The sequence below is a fragment of the Girardinichthys multiradiatus genome, chromosome 12 (genome assembly GCF_021462225.1).
Source record: "Girardinichthys multiradiatus isolate DD_20200921_A chromosome 12, DD_fGirMul_XY1, whole genome shotgun sequence".
NCBI lineage: Eukaryota > Metazoa > Chordata > Actinopteri > Cyprinodontiformes > Goodeidae > Girardinichthys > Girardinichthys multiradiatus.
The window spans coordinates 4926219-4939050 of record NC_061805.1 but is presented as its reverse complement, the minus strand read 5'-3'; the positions used below and the strand labels follow the sequence as shown (position 1 = coordinate 4939050).

Below are 12832 nucleotides of genomic sequence, written 5' to 3'. Positions count from 1 at the left end.
TTAAGTTGGCAGTAGCACTTTGAGTTGACATGCTAGATTGCCAAAACTATGTAAGGAAAGTTTATTTGTGTAGCACAGGGACTCGGGGTTTCAGCATTTTTGGAGTTTTCTGGAAGTTTGTTTCAGATAAATGGAGCATAAGAACAGAATGCTGCTTCTCCATGTTTGGTTTTGATTCTGAGGATGCAAAGTAGACTCAAGTATTGGTTCACTCCACTAAATCAATTAATTTGGATGTGTTTCAATCACTTCCAAGGCTGTAGGTATCTAATGTTTGGTGTAGAGAAACCTGACTGGCCTGCATAAAGTCCTGACTTAAATCATCAACAGGTTGGACCCTATAGATTAAGAATAGGCTGTCACCAAAGTTCATGTACATGTTAAAGTACACAGACAAATGCTTTTGGCAATATAGTGCAGCAGCAATATATATCAGAACCTAATGTTCACTTTGGATTAGTTCATTATCTTTTATGTACAGGAATCTGGTCTGGAACATTCAAAGTTGGTGAGCGGTTCCACCATTAATGTGTCACCTTTGCAACAGGCATCCACTCCAATGAAGGCCACTCTTCCTAAATATGGAACCCCTGAAAAGGTTGTGAAGTTATCCTTTCCAGAATATGTACTCCACACTGACACTGAACTTGAGCAAGTAATACAACAGTACTTTAAGCTGTCGAAGAAAGGGGAAGAGCGCAACTGCCAAATGTCAAAGGAGCTCAGATGTCGGTTCATACAAAACACGATTACAATCCTGAGGATAAGAGGATGGGGAATCACACAGATACCCATCAAAACCTGAAATCACAGCAATGGCAAAAGGAATAGTGCTGTACTACACCATGCCACAGGAGCAAGCTATAAAGAATGCATGGGTAAGTGAAATACATCCAATTAAAGAATAATAATGAATAATAAAGTGTTTTATGTTTTATTATTAATTTGAAAAATGTAATAAATGTGTTGTTCAGGTCACTGTAAAATAAGAGATTGCAAAATGTAAGATCCCCCCAAAAACAACACTACAAATGGGAGACAATCAAAGAGGCAAAGCTGCAACTAAAGATTAATTTCCTCAGTGATAAATATGTCAATAGCATTCCAGATTAATTGGTTGTTTTCATACCCCACAAAAAGTCAAAAAAATCAACTGTGTCCAAGTACTGATTATTTGACTAATCCTCGCAGCTCTACAAAGAGACATCGTCCCGAAGAGAAACATGACACAGATGAAACCATTTCGAGTGACTCAACAATCACTTTGGGTCAATCCACAAATGAAAGCACCAGCCCAGACTTAGTATTGACAAGGCATGCTGACTTTGTGTTGCCTTGAGGTGTTTTGCCAGAAATCTGAGTCCCATGTCAATGAGGTTGAAATTTTCTGAATCATGAAAGAGAATACTTCGTTTTGATATATAATTTGTGTTGGTAGAGTTTGTTCGTCCTTTCTCAGGTTTTTCAAAACGTTAGTGTACGCCCTAGCAGGCTGAGAATTCTGCCTTTGGATTACATTGTAAAATAGAAAACCTCAAATATCATGGATAAAATTTGAATCTTTATTGTAGAAGAACCATAACAGACATATCTAAAAAGCTGAATTATTTGAAGGTAGCCTAATGGCTTTGAATATTTTAAAAGTTGAATGGAGTTTCTAGCTGAAAGTAGGTGGAAGTAGTTAGCTGTGAAAAAGCACAAACATTTTGCTGAATTTTGCAGAAACTTTTAGATTTTCCATTCATTTCAATAAGGCAAAAATCTGCCCCATATCCTGAATGAGCTGAATATTGTGAAAATTGAATGGTTGTAACAGCACAAAGTATGCAGAAGTATGCAATAAGTGAGAATGCTGAAATTCAATTCAATTCATTTAAATCCAATTCAGTTTATTTATATAGCGCCGAATTACAACACATGTTGTCTCAAGTCACTTCACAAAAGTCAGGTACATACATTCCAATTAATCCTAACCATTGAACAGTTTCAGTTCAATGGTTCAGATTCAGTTATTTATTCAAATTTGATAAAACGTTTTTCTATCTAAGGAAGCCCGGCAGATTGCATCGAGTCAGAGATTTGTAGTAGTCACTCCTCCTGGATGAGCATGTAGCGACAGTGGACAGTCACTGGCGTCGACTTTGCAGCAATCCCCCATACTGAGCATGCATGCAGCGACAGTGGAGAGGGAAAACTCCCTTTTAACAGGAAGAAACCTCCAGCAGAACCGGGCTCAGTCTGAGCGGAAATCTGCGACGACTGACTGGGGGTTTGAGAGAACAGAGCAGAGACACACAAAGAACACAGAAGCACTGATCCAGGAGTATTTTCTTTGGGAAGGAGAAGTACATGTTAGTGGATGTAGCTCCTTTAGTCATTTCATCTAGAAAGAAAGAACAGATAAACTTTGAGCCAGTTTTCAAGGATAGAGTCAGACAGAGAGCACATACAATTAGTTACTGTAAAGGTTCAGTCAATTGCTATATCTAGGAGAGAGAAAGGGTTAAACACTGAAAGACAGGGCCAAGTGGATCATCTGTAGAAGGTAAGCATTAAGTTGTTGCCAGCAGAAGCTTGGACAATGCCCCTCTCCAGAAAGGTGTCACAAGTAGATGCAGAGTCAGGCCAGGTGTAGCTTCTAGGAAGAGAAAAGAGAGAGAACATAAAGTAAAAAACTGAAATAACAGCAAATAATGCAAAATTGGAAAGTAGTGTGAGAATGTAGCGAAGAGGGTGAAAGTGGTCATTATGTCCTCCAGCAGCCTAAGCCTATAGCAGCATAACTACAAACAATATAAAATAATATAAAAACAATATAAAAAAGTTGCACAAAACCGTTTCAAACCACAGAAAATTTATTTGGAATGTTTTCATAACTTCATTTTTGAAATACACAAATTTGTGTAAGTGACTTAGCCCATTTTAGAGTTACCCATCTTTCAAACAATGCAACAGGAAACAACACTCGTCAATTACTTTTACCTCTGCCTTTTTCCCTCCCTGTTGGATTGAGTAAGGGGGAGTCAGGTTTAGCCTGAACCGGCTCACTTATGGTTGAGGTGCAAACGCATTGTCAGGATTTGTGTGTGTGTGTGTGTGTACTGTGTACTTGTATTCATTCTCAGTGTTTCTCAGTTGGTGCTCGAGGTTCTAAGGTGCTCTGGGTGACAGGTGCGTCCTATCTGCTGATTGCATGGAGGTGTACTTAAGCGGGAGGCTGCCAGCACTTCGATGCCACAGTGTTTGCCTTAGTGGTTTCTAACCTAAGGCTTTGTTTACCTTGCTGAGGCTCAACTACACTCCAGAAGTTTCTGGGGAATTAAGATTACTGCCTATTGGAAATTGAATCTTCGTTTTTGTGGACTTCCCAACCACCTGTACTTTTTGGACACGGACCAAGCTGGCGGCTTCCCGCTTCCTCCTCTTTCAGGACAAAGGAATAAGCGTACCTTGTTCCACCCTCCAACACAAGTTCCCGCACCCAAGCTATCTCTGCTTTTCACCAAGTCCTCTCAGATAGCGCCAGAGAGAACAGCTGAGCAACTTCTACTTCGCAAGCCAAGACCCTGAATCCCTCTACCCCTGGTGATTCAAGCAGCAACAATTTAGTAAACAATTTCTCAGATCTTTTAGTCATTTTTCTACATTATCCTTGGTTCATCAGTCATTTTTCCTTTCTTCCCGTACCCTTGGCATTTCCCGTCCCCGCTCCTGATTATTTTGCTGACAATAAAAACACCTTACATTCTGTTCTTACTTCTGAGCGTTTTTCTGTATGTGGGTGAAAGCTGTCTCGAAAACAACGACACACCCTCCATTTCTGCTACCTGTTCGACCCCTTCTCTTTTCCTGTGGTTATAATCAGTCTGACAGAGAGACGTAACCCCAATCCTTATGGTTTTTAGTATAACAATGGCCATCAGTGGGCTCTACATGGACAAACTTCAGTTACTACTACTATCAGTTTATTATTTTACTTAGTACCCCTACACATAACCTATTCTAAAATGGCCAAACTCTAACACTCAGTAGTTTAATCTAACCTCCCCAACAACCCTACACCATTCCAAACTCTTTGTGAAGTGCCTTGAGACGACAAGTATTGTGGATTGGCGGTATATAAATAAAATTGAATTGAAATTAATTCAGTATCTTGATTATATAAAAAATTTTGTTTTCAAATCATACAATCGTTTATTAAGGAACACAGCTAAACCAAACCAACCTGGCCCTATGTGAAAAAGTAACTGTCCCCTAAACACAATAACTGTTGTGCCACATTTAGCAGCACAATACTTGATCAACTACCATCAAGTATTTCTGATGACTGACATGAGTCGTGGTGGAATTCTGGCCCACTCTTTTTTGGAGAATTGTTTTAATTCAGCCACACTGGAGGGTTTTTAAGCATAAATGGCCTGTTCAGGGTCATGCCACAGTATCTCAATTGGATTTAAGTCCCAACCTTTACTAGGCCATTCCAGAATCATACATTCAACTTTCAGATTTTTGGTAAACAACAGAATTCATGGATCCATCAATTACAGCAAGCCATCCAGGTCCTGAGGCAGCACCAGACCACACTCTCACCACCATGCTTAACTGTTGGTATAATGTCCTTTTTGACGAATGAACTCTCCCATCTATGCTTTTTTGCCCATTCTCTTTCTTATTGGTGAATCATAAACTAACCTTAACTGAGGCAAGTAAGACCTGGAGTGCTTTAGATTTTGTTCTGGGCTCTTCTCTTACCTTCTAGATGAGTCAAAATAGCTTTGCAGCCTATAGAAATTTTTACAAAACAAACCGCAACCCCTTTCTAAAAAAATGTGGCTAATCATGATTTAATAAATGTGGCAAATACTGTTTCACATGGGCCATGATGGTTTGGAAAGCTTTTCTCGCTTAGTAAATTAAATCATCTGAAATCATCATCGGAAAACTGCATTTTGTATTTACTCAGGTTATGTTTTCCTGATATTTTTTGATTATCTGAAACTTTTAAATGTAACAAAAATAACCGATAAAAAAACTGTAATGGGGCAAATTGTCTCTTTTTTTTTTTTTTTACTGTACTGGACATGTCACTTTAGGCCTAGCAGCTTTGACAGTAGAAACGTTATGTAATTTGGCCAGCAGGGGGCGGTGTTAAGCCAATATTTAAAAATATATATTTTTATGTATAACCATGATTGCCTGACAAAACCTGTAATTAATAATAATAAAAATAATAATGTAGCATTCTAAAATAAAAAAAAATTTCAATCCAGCCTGTGTGAAGTAGGCAAGCCTCTGATGAGAACGTCCTGAAGTTTCATCTATAATAAGGGCCATTGGTTGCTAATCAAAATGAAAATAATTTTGATATCTCCAGGTGCAGGACTGAGATGCCAGTCCAGTTATCTGTGGTCTCAACATTTTGTGTGCTATAAAAATCTTGATTTACAGAAGGTGCTCTGAATGGATCAATTTTATTGCTATAAATAGGCCATATGTACGAGCAAGTATGTCTGTCTGTCCTTCTGTAATAAAGACCTGTCTAAAGTCTATCTAATCTCTTGTCCAAGGTGAGCTGCTTGGGTTTCAGTTATCCTTTCAGTTTGTTTTTATGTAATGATGGCAGCACTGACATACAGTTCAGTTTAAAAAATGTAATATGGTGAATATGCAAATATTTTGTTTTTGTTTTGTGAGTGTATAAATCATTACTCTCCACACTTCCATGGTTTTACCTGCAATGTTTTACAGCATCACCTAGGGAAAATTGTTTCAGAGAAGTATATGATAACATATTGTGGTACTGTACTCAGACTGAGTTATGTTCAGTTTTATAGGCATGTCTGAATATGAAACAATGAATGCAGACATTTTCCAATACTCATGACACTCCTAGAGTTCCATATATGGTCCTGAATCCTACTCATCTCTAATCTTTTTGAATGCGACTCCAGTGGGAACAACCAAGGCGGATTTGACGTGACTTTGACATCACTTTCCATTGACATTTGTTACAACTTTAAAAGGGGGAAAGTGATAGCAGTTAGCAAGATGGACGGCAGCTTCAACAGTACTGCACAGTAGAGGCTGACATTTTTTCGGGAGTCCCACAGGTCACGAACGGGACGGGAGACAGCATCAGTAAAGATCACGTGATTGGGACGGTACAGGATAAAAAATGAACGGGAGCAGACGGGAGCGGGAGCTAAGCAATAGGAGTGAAAATAAACTAGGATCATTTGTCTTTGGAAATGTAAAACTGAGACTTTGTTATAAACTTTAAGAAAAAAAAACTTGGATCGACGCTGCCATTGTGTAGTTTTTTTCCAAGAAGCATACACTATAATGTGAGTCAAACGAACTACACAACCCACAAGCCAACAGTGCTTCTGATCGATGTTTTCCACCTGCGTTCAGGATGGAGGGAGCAAACGCAGGTGGAGAACTGGATGTGGTAAAATTGGATTTGCAACGTAAAGTCAGAAGTAAGGACTTATCTATTAAACTCATAGAGCTGACAGGAAAGTCGCAAATATTACCGAACTTCAGGAGAGTTGAATGTAGCGGTGTTAACACGCAGTCTGCTGGCTGTAAAACGTGATTAGTCATAATCAAGTACATCAGTGATTAAGGGACACTTGTATGACAGATTCTGGATTAAATCAGCCCTGCTTATCTTCATTCGTCAAACCAAAAGTACCATCATGTGTCAAGTCTCATCTGACCAACAAAACTGCTCCATGTGCACTAAAGATTTAAGAGCCTTTGCCACAGTAGAGGGGAAAAGTACGAAGCCCGAGAAGGGACATGGGGGAATTGTTTTATTTTTTTGCGTCCCCACGCAATACTTTTGCGTTCGGCATTTTGGAACAGCAGCACAGATGACAAACTGCTCATAAAACAAACAGCACTGATATGTCAATGATATGGTTTATTTGTCATATGCAGGTTAACATGCAGTCAACAATGCGATGAAATGCTTAGGATAAGAAGAACCGTTCAAATCACGATTAAAACAAAAACACTAATGGCGTGCAAAAAAAAAAAAAGTACACATCATGCAGCAATAATATGCAAACAAAGTGTCACAGATGTGGTTTCGTGCAGTATTATGGTCCAGAGTTCAGTAGTTTGTTTGACAGCTTGTGGATAAAAACTGTCTTTTAGTCTGATTTGAAGATAATTTTTTTTAAGGCCGATTTCAAAATAAAACTCAATAAATCTCAAAACGGGTGTAGTGTTTGTTTCATTTTTGCAGTTATCTGGTTTGGAAACTATCCCACAAAGTATTGCAAGATAACGCAAAGACTATTGCGTGAGAACGCAAAAAGAGAAAAAATTCCCCATGTCCTCTCGCGGACCTCGTTGAAAGGCTTCATCAAGGGAAGATATTAAATAAATATGTTGTGAAAAAAATTGAATGTACCATTAAATGTTCAATTTATTTAATACATCATTAAATATTAAATGTACCACTAATTACGTCATGTCGTCTTTAAAATTATACTTAATTATTCAGTGGCACATTTAATTGCATAATAGTCCATTTCATGATATAATGGTACATTTATTGTTTCTAATAATGTACTAAATAAATAAATGGTACCTTTAATTTAATGGCACATTTCATGTTACATTTACTTCACTTATGGGACATTCACAATATTTATTTATTTTATGATGATTTTATTGTATTAAATTTGTCCAGTTTGACCCTCCATTCTTGATGCCTGTATAGGAGGTCATGTCAGAATTTGAATCAGGTGTTCTGGAACAGACACACATCTAAAACTTGCAGGGAAGGGGTCCCTGAGGACCAGGGCTGTGAACCATTGAGGTACAGTTTCTAAATTGTGAAGGTAATGCCTTTATGCCCTTTTGTTCACCAAGAACAGTTCTCTTGCTAGGTGCATTTTTATTTCGTTTCAGCAACTTGAAACACAAAAGTGATGTCATTGTTCAAAGGAAACAATCACTTAATAAATGAGTAAAATACAACTAAGTACATTTTGTTTATTCAGCTAAGATAGGCATGGTCTGTTTCCTTGTTTGATATTTTATTATTTCTTCATGATTATTCTTTTTACTTTAACTGGCCTTTACTATAGCTAAAAACAGGGACCTAACTGGTTCTTCAAAGAAATTGCCAAAAGACTAAATGAAGAAAACAAAAATGGGAGTAGCACAGGAGTGGGAGTCGTTCTAAATGGGAGCGGGATGGGAGTGGGAGTCAATTTACCAGGAGTGGGACGGGACAGGATTTTTTTCATTATGCTGGCCTGGGATTGGGATGGGACAAGACATTTTTCTGTGGGAGCGGGATGGGACAGTAGAGAAAATATACTCCCGTGTCACCCTCTACTGCACAGTGGGAAGACAGTGATATGCTGGACCTCATTAATACATGGAGTGACACCTCTATTCAAGCCAAATTAGGATTTAGATCGCCCCCACATACAAACAGACCTCTGTGATGAATTGGTAGCAAAAGCTCTACGAAATGCTAGAATACATAGTTTCATTTATGCTTTATTTGTATGTTTCCTCATCAGCAACTTCTGACACATTAAACAACTTCCGTTGGACAGACACTTTACAAAAGCTATAACACCTATTTCTTCCATGTTTGCTGGATGCGTGCAGGGTGTGATGTCATTGCAACTGTTCTTTTGCCCATGTTGGTCAGTTTGGAACTGCAAATAGTTCATATTGGAGTCAGACATAGGCAACATTTTAAAATTCAATTAAAATTCAATTCAAAGATACTTTATTGATCCCCGAATTCCAGTACAACCCATCCAAACATACATCATGACACAAGACAAGGGGGGACGGGTCACCGAGGCTTTGCTGCCCACTCACAGGCACTGCCCTTGCTAGATGAGAAAAGAGACCACATTAGGTAAGTAGAGGGAAAAAATCATATTTCACACTTTATCCTTAGCAGGATACAGTTTGAGATGGCAAAAAACCTCAGCACAAAGAAGCAACAAGTTTACAAAACAACATCATGCCAGGAATGGTGAAGGTGGTGTGAGGGGGTGCATATGTTTATCTTAAGCATGTGTGTGTGTGCAAGTGAGTGTGTGCAAGTAAGTCCATGAAGCACTGTCACAGAGGCCATTGTCCTTGATGGTACGTTGGAATGTTCATCAACCGGCCGTTCTAAGCAGGTCCACAGATGTCCTCAGGGAAGGGAGGGGGCAGAGGGAGCAGAGCGTCATGTTTACATAACTTCCAGGAGAGGTTGATGATAGCCAGCCATCAAGGCCGTGCAGGGGAGCCAGATTCGGAAAAACAATAATTATTTGGGTTAGGCTGACTCTTAATTTTCCGTCAGCCTTGAGTCTCACTGGTGCTTCTCAAAGGCGAATCCAAATAGCCAAATTCCTGGTCTTTCTGCCAGATCCAAGCGAACAACTTTCTCCAAGATTTATACCATTTCACCCCTGAGTCCAGGAACCGCAACCTGCCTGCGATCCTGTGTAAGGATCACATCCAGTCTGCGATTCAGCTCACATAACATCTCAGTCTGAGTGCTCATCGCCCTGAAGATCCCATCACACATGCCAGGCAGCCTCACAATTGCCAGAACAGCTGCTGACATTCTCCGAATTTCTCGATATGCCAGGTAACCGCTGACTCCAAAAAGCAGAAATCCTGATATCAAACATCCAATTATGTACACATCTTCCACATCCTCAACTGACATTATCGACAGACACACAATCCTCCACTTCTGCCAGGAGTCCATTGTGTATCCAGAGAAAAATGTCCCGCCCGGACAAGAGGGCTCTCCTTCACCCTGTCTTCTCTTCGAGAAAATTTGATCAATTGCATTGAGAGACCAGCTGACCAAATCCATAACTCAGAATTTTTGAAGATATGCAAAAAGAGGCTCCAAAAAGAAGACAAGACACAGAGCTGAAGCAGGGCACATATGGGAGGGGTGCGGGAGACAGAGAAAAAGCGTCCTCCTCCACGGAGAGCAGAAAGAAAAGAGTAAGGTGGATGATAGTGCACAACAATCAGATTTTAGAAAAAATCTGAATTGAGCCTCAAGACCTGCAGTGTGAACGTAGCATTAGTTTTGTTGATTTCGCATGTGCTTCCAGTTATAGTAAATGTGATTACCCCAACATAAAATTCAGTCATCCTAGTATTTTCCTCACATTTTCATGTTACAAAGGACCAAAAGAATTACTGTACAAAGTGATCAGTCAGGAGAAGGCTACAAAAAATTCCTTGCTAACGTACATTATGTGGCACAGTTAAGAGAGACATTAATGATGAGAAAAATCTAAAACATGACATTGCGAAAACGAAATGTCTCTCCACACTGATTAAAAGACAAAATGAAAACTGCTCCATAAGGCTGCCTACAGACCAGTGGCAACACTGAAGATGCAAGTTCTGACTAAGTACTGGCTGTGTCATACATGTGAAAATAATGTCCTATTTTCTCCATGTCTGAACTAATGAATGACACTATAAAACAGAGGGACTGTCTTCTAAAGGTCAGACCTGGCTAATACAGGTCCTTCTCAAAATATTAGCATATTGTGATAAAGTTCATTATTTTCCATAATGTAATGATGAAAATTTAACATTCATATATTTTAGATTCATTGCACACTAATTGAAATATTTCAGGTCTTTTATTGTCTTAATACGGATGATTTTGGCATACAGCTCATGAAAAGCCAAAATTCCTATCTCACAAAATTAGCATATTTCATCCGACCAATAAAATAAAAGTGTTTTTAATACAAAAAACATCAACCTTCAAATAATCATGTACAGTTATGCACTAAATACTTGGTCGGGAATCCTTTGGCAGAAATGACTGCTTCAATGCGGCGTGGCATGGAGGCAATCAGCCTGTGGCACTGCTGAGGTCTTATGGAGGCCCAGGATGCTTCGATAGCGGCCTTTAGCTCATCCAGAGTGTTGGGTCTTGAGTCTCTCAATGTTCTCTTCACAATATCAGGTCAGGAGAGTTGGCAGGCCAATTGAGCACAGTGATACCATGGTCAGTAAACCATTTACCAGTGGTTTTGGCACTGTGAGCAGGTGCCAGGTCGTGCTGAAAAATTAAATCTTCATCTTCATAAAGCCTTTCAGCAGATCGAAGCATGAAGTGCTCCAAAATCTCCTGATAGCTAGCTGCATTGACCCTGCCCTTGATAAAACATAGTGGACCAACACCAGCAGCTGACACGGCACCCCAGACCATCACTGACTGTGGGTACTTGACACTGGACTTCTGGCAATTTGGCATTTCCTTCTCCCCAGTCTTCCTCCAGACTCTGGCACCTTGATTTCCGAATGACATGCAGAATTTGCTTTCATCCGAAAAAAGTACTTTGGACCACTGAGCAACAGTCCAGTGCTGCTTCTCTGTAGCCCAGGTCAGACGCTTCTGCCGCTGTTTCTGGTTCAAAAGTGGCTTGACCTGGGGAATGCGGCACCTGTAGCCCATTTCCTGCACACGCCTGTACACGGTGGCTCTGGATGTTTCTACTCCAGACTCAGTCCACTGCTTCCGCAGGTCCCCCAAGGTCTGGAATCGGCCCTTCTCCACAATCTTCCTCAGGGTCCGGTCACCTCTTCTCGTTGTGCAGCGTTTTCTGCCACACTTTTTCCTTCCCACAGACTTCCCACTGAGGTGCCTTGATACAGCACTCTGGGAACAGCCTATTTGTTCAGAAATTTCTTTCTGTGTCTTACCCTCTTGCTTGAGGGTGTCAATAGTGGCCTTCTGGACAGCAGTCAGGTCGGCAGTCTTACCCATTATTGGGGTTTTGAGTGATGAACCAGGCTGGGAGTTTTAAAGGCCTCAGGAATCTTTTGCAGGTGTTTAGAGTTAACTCGTTGAATCAGATGATTTGGTTCACAGCTCGTTTAGAGACCCTTTTAATGATATGCTAATTTTGTGAGATAGGAATTTTGGGTTTTCATGAGCTGTATGCCAAAATCATCCGTATTAAGACAATAAAAGACCTGAAATATTTCAGTTAGTGTGCAATGAATCTAAAATATATGAATGTTAAATTTTAATCATTACATTATGGAAAATAATGAACTTTATCACTATATGCTAATATTTTGAGAAGGACCTGTATAGCCCACCACAGAATTGTGAAAGAAAAGACAAACACTCAGTTAAATAGCAGCTGTAAACTAACATTTTCTCTAAACCTTTCGTTAAAAAAGCTAAATTTGTTCTTCTTATGACTGTATTACCATATTTGCGTCAGGATCTGCCAGTTTTGGCTTTGTTTTGGTTTTGTGGGGAAGTGCTTTTTTCTGATGTTGTGATTCTTAGTTTGGTTATAGTTTCTGTCATTTATTCTTCCCGTGTTCTTTGTATTCTTTAAGTCCACCCACTCACTGGTTTATTTATGTCTTTCTGTTTTTCTGTGTTCCAACTTTCCTTCACTTGTGTCCCTTAGTAGTTCCTCCCCTTGTCCTTAGATCCCTTTCAGTTATTGTTTACGCTGTGGTTTGTTTCCCTTTAGATTAGTTGTTCTCCCCAGCTTTGCTTGTAGTAGAATTCCCTTCTGTATTAGTTCCTTATATTTATCTTGTCCTTCTTGGTTTATTTATTCTAGTTTAGTTATCTGTGTTAGTCCCTTATGTTGCAGTTCCTTTCTGGCAGTTAGTTTTATTTGATTATTTGTTCCTGCTAAGTTTAGTTTCCACTTATTGTTTTTGTTTAGGTCATCTATTATCTTAGGTCTTCACGTTCTCGGCTCCCCCCTGCTAGTTCTGTATTTATTGTCTCTTTCTTACCCAGTCTCCCACTTCCTGGTTTCTAGTTTGTTTACGTTTT

At 39.6% G+C, this 12832-nt stretch overlaps 1 protein-coding gene across 4 annotated transcripts in view; it reads right to left on the bottom strand.

Moving 5' to 3' along the window:
- Window positions 1-12832, bottom strand: part of LOC124877366 (cyclin-dependent kinase 1-like) — a 110334-nt gene that overhangs the window by 11728 nt on the left and 85774 nt on the right. The gene's annotated exons all lie outside the window — the stretch shown is intronic.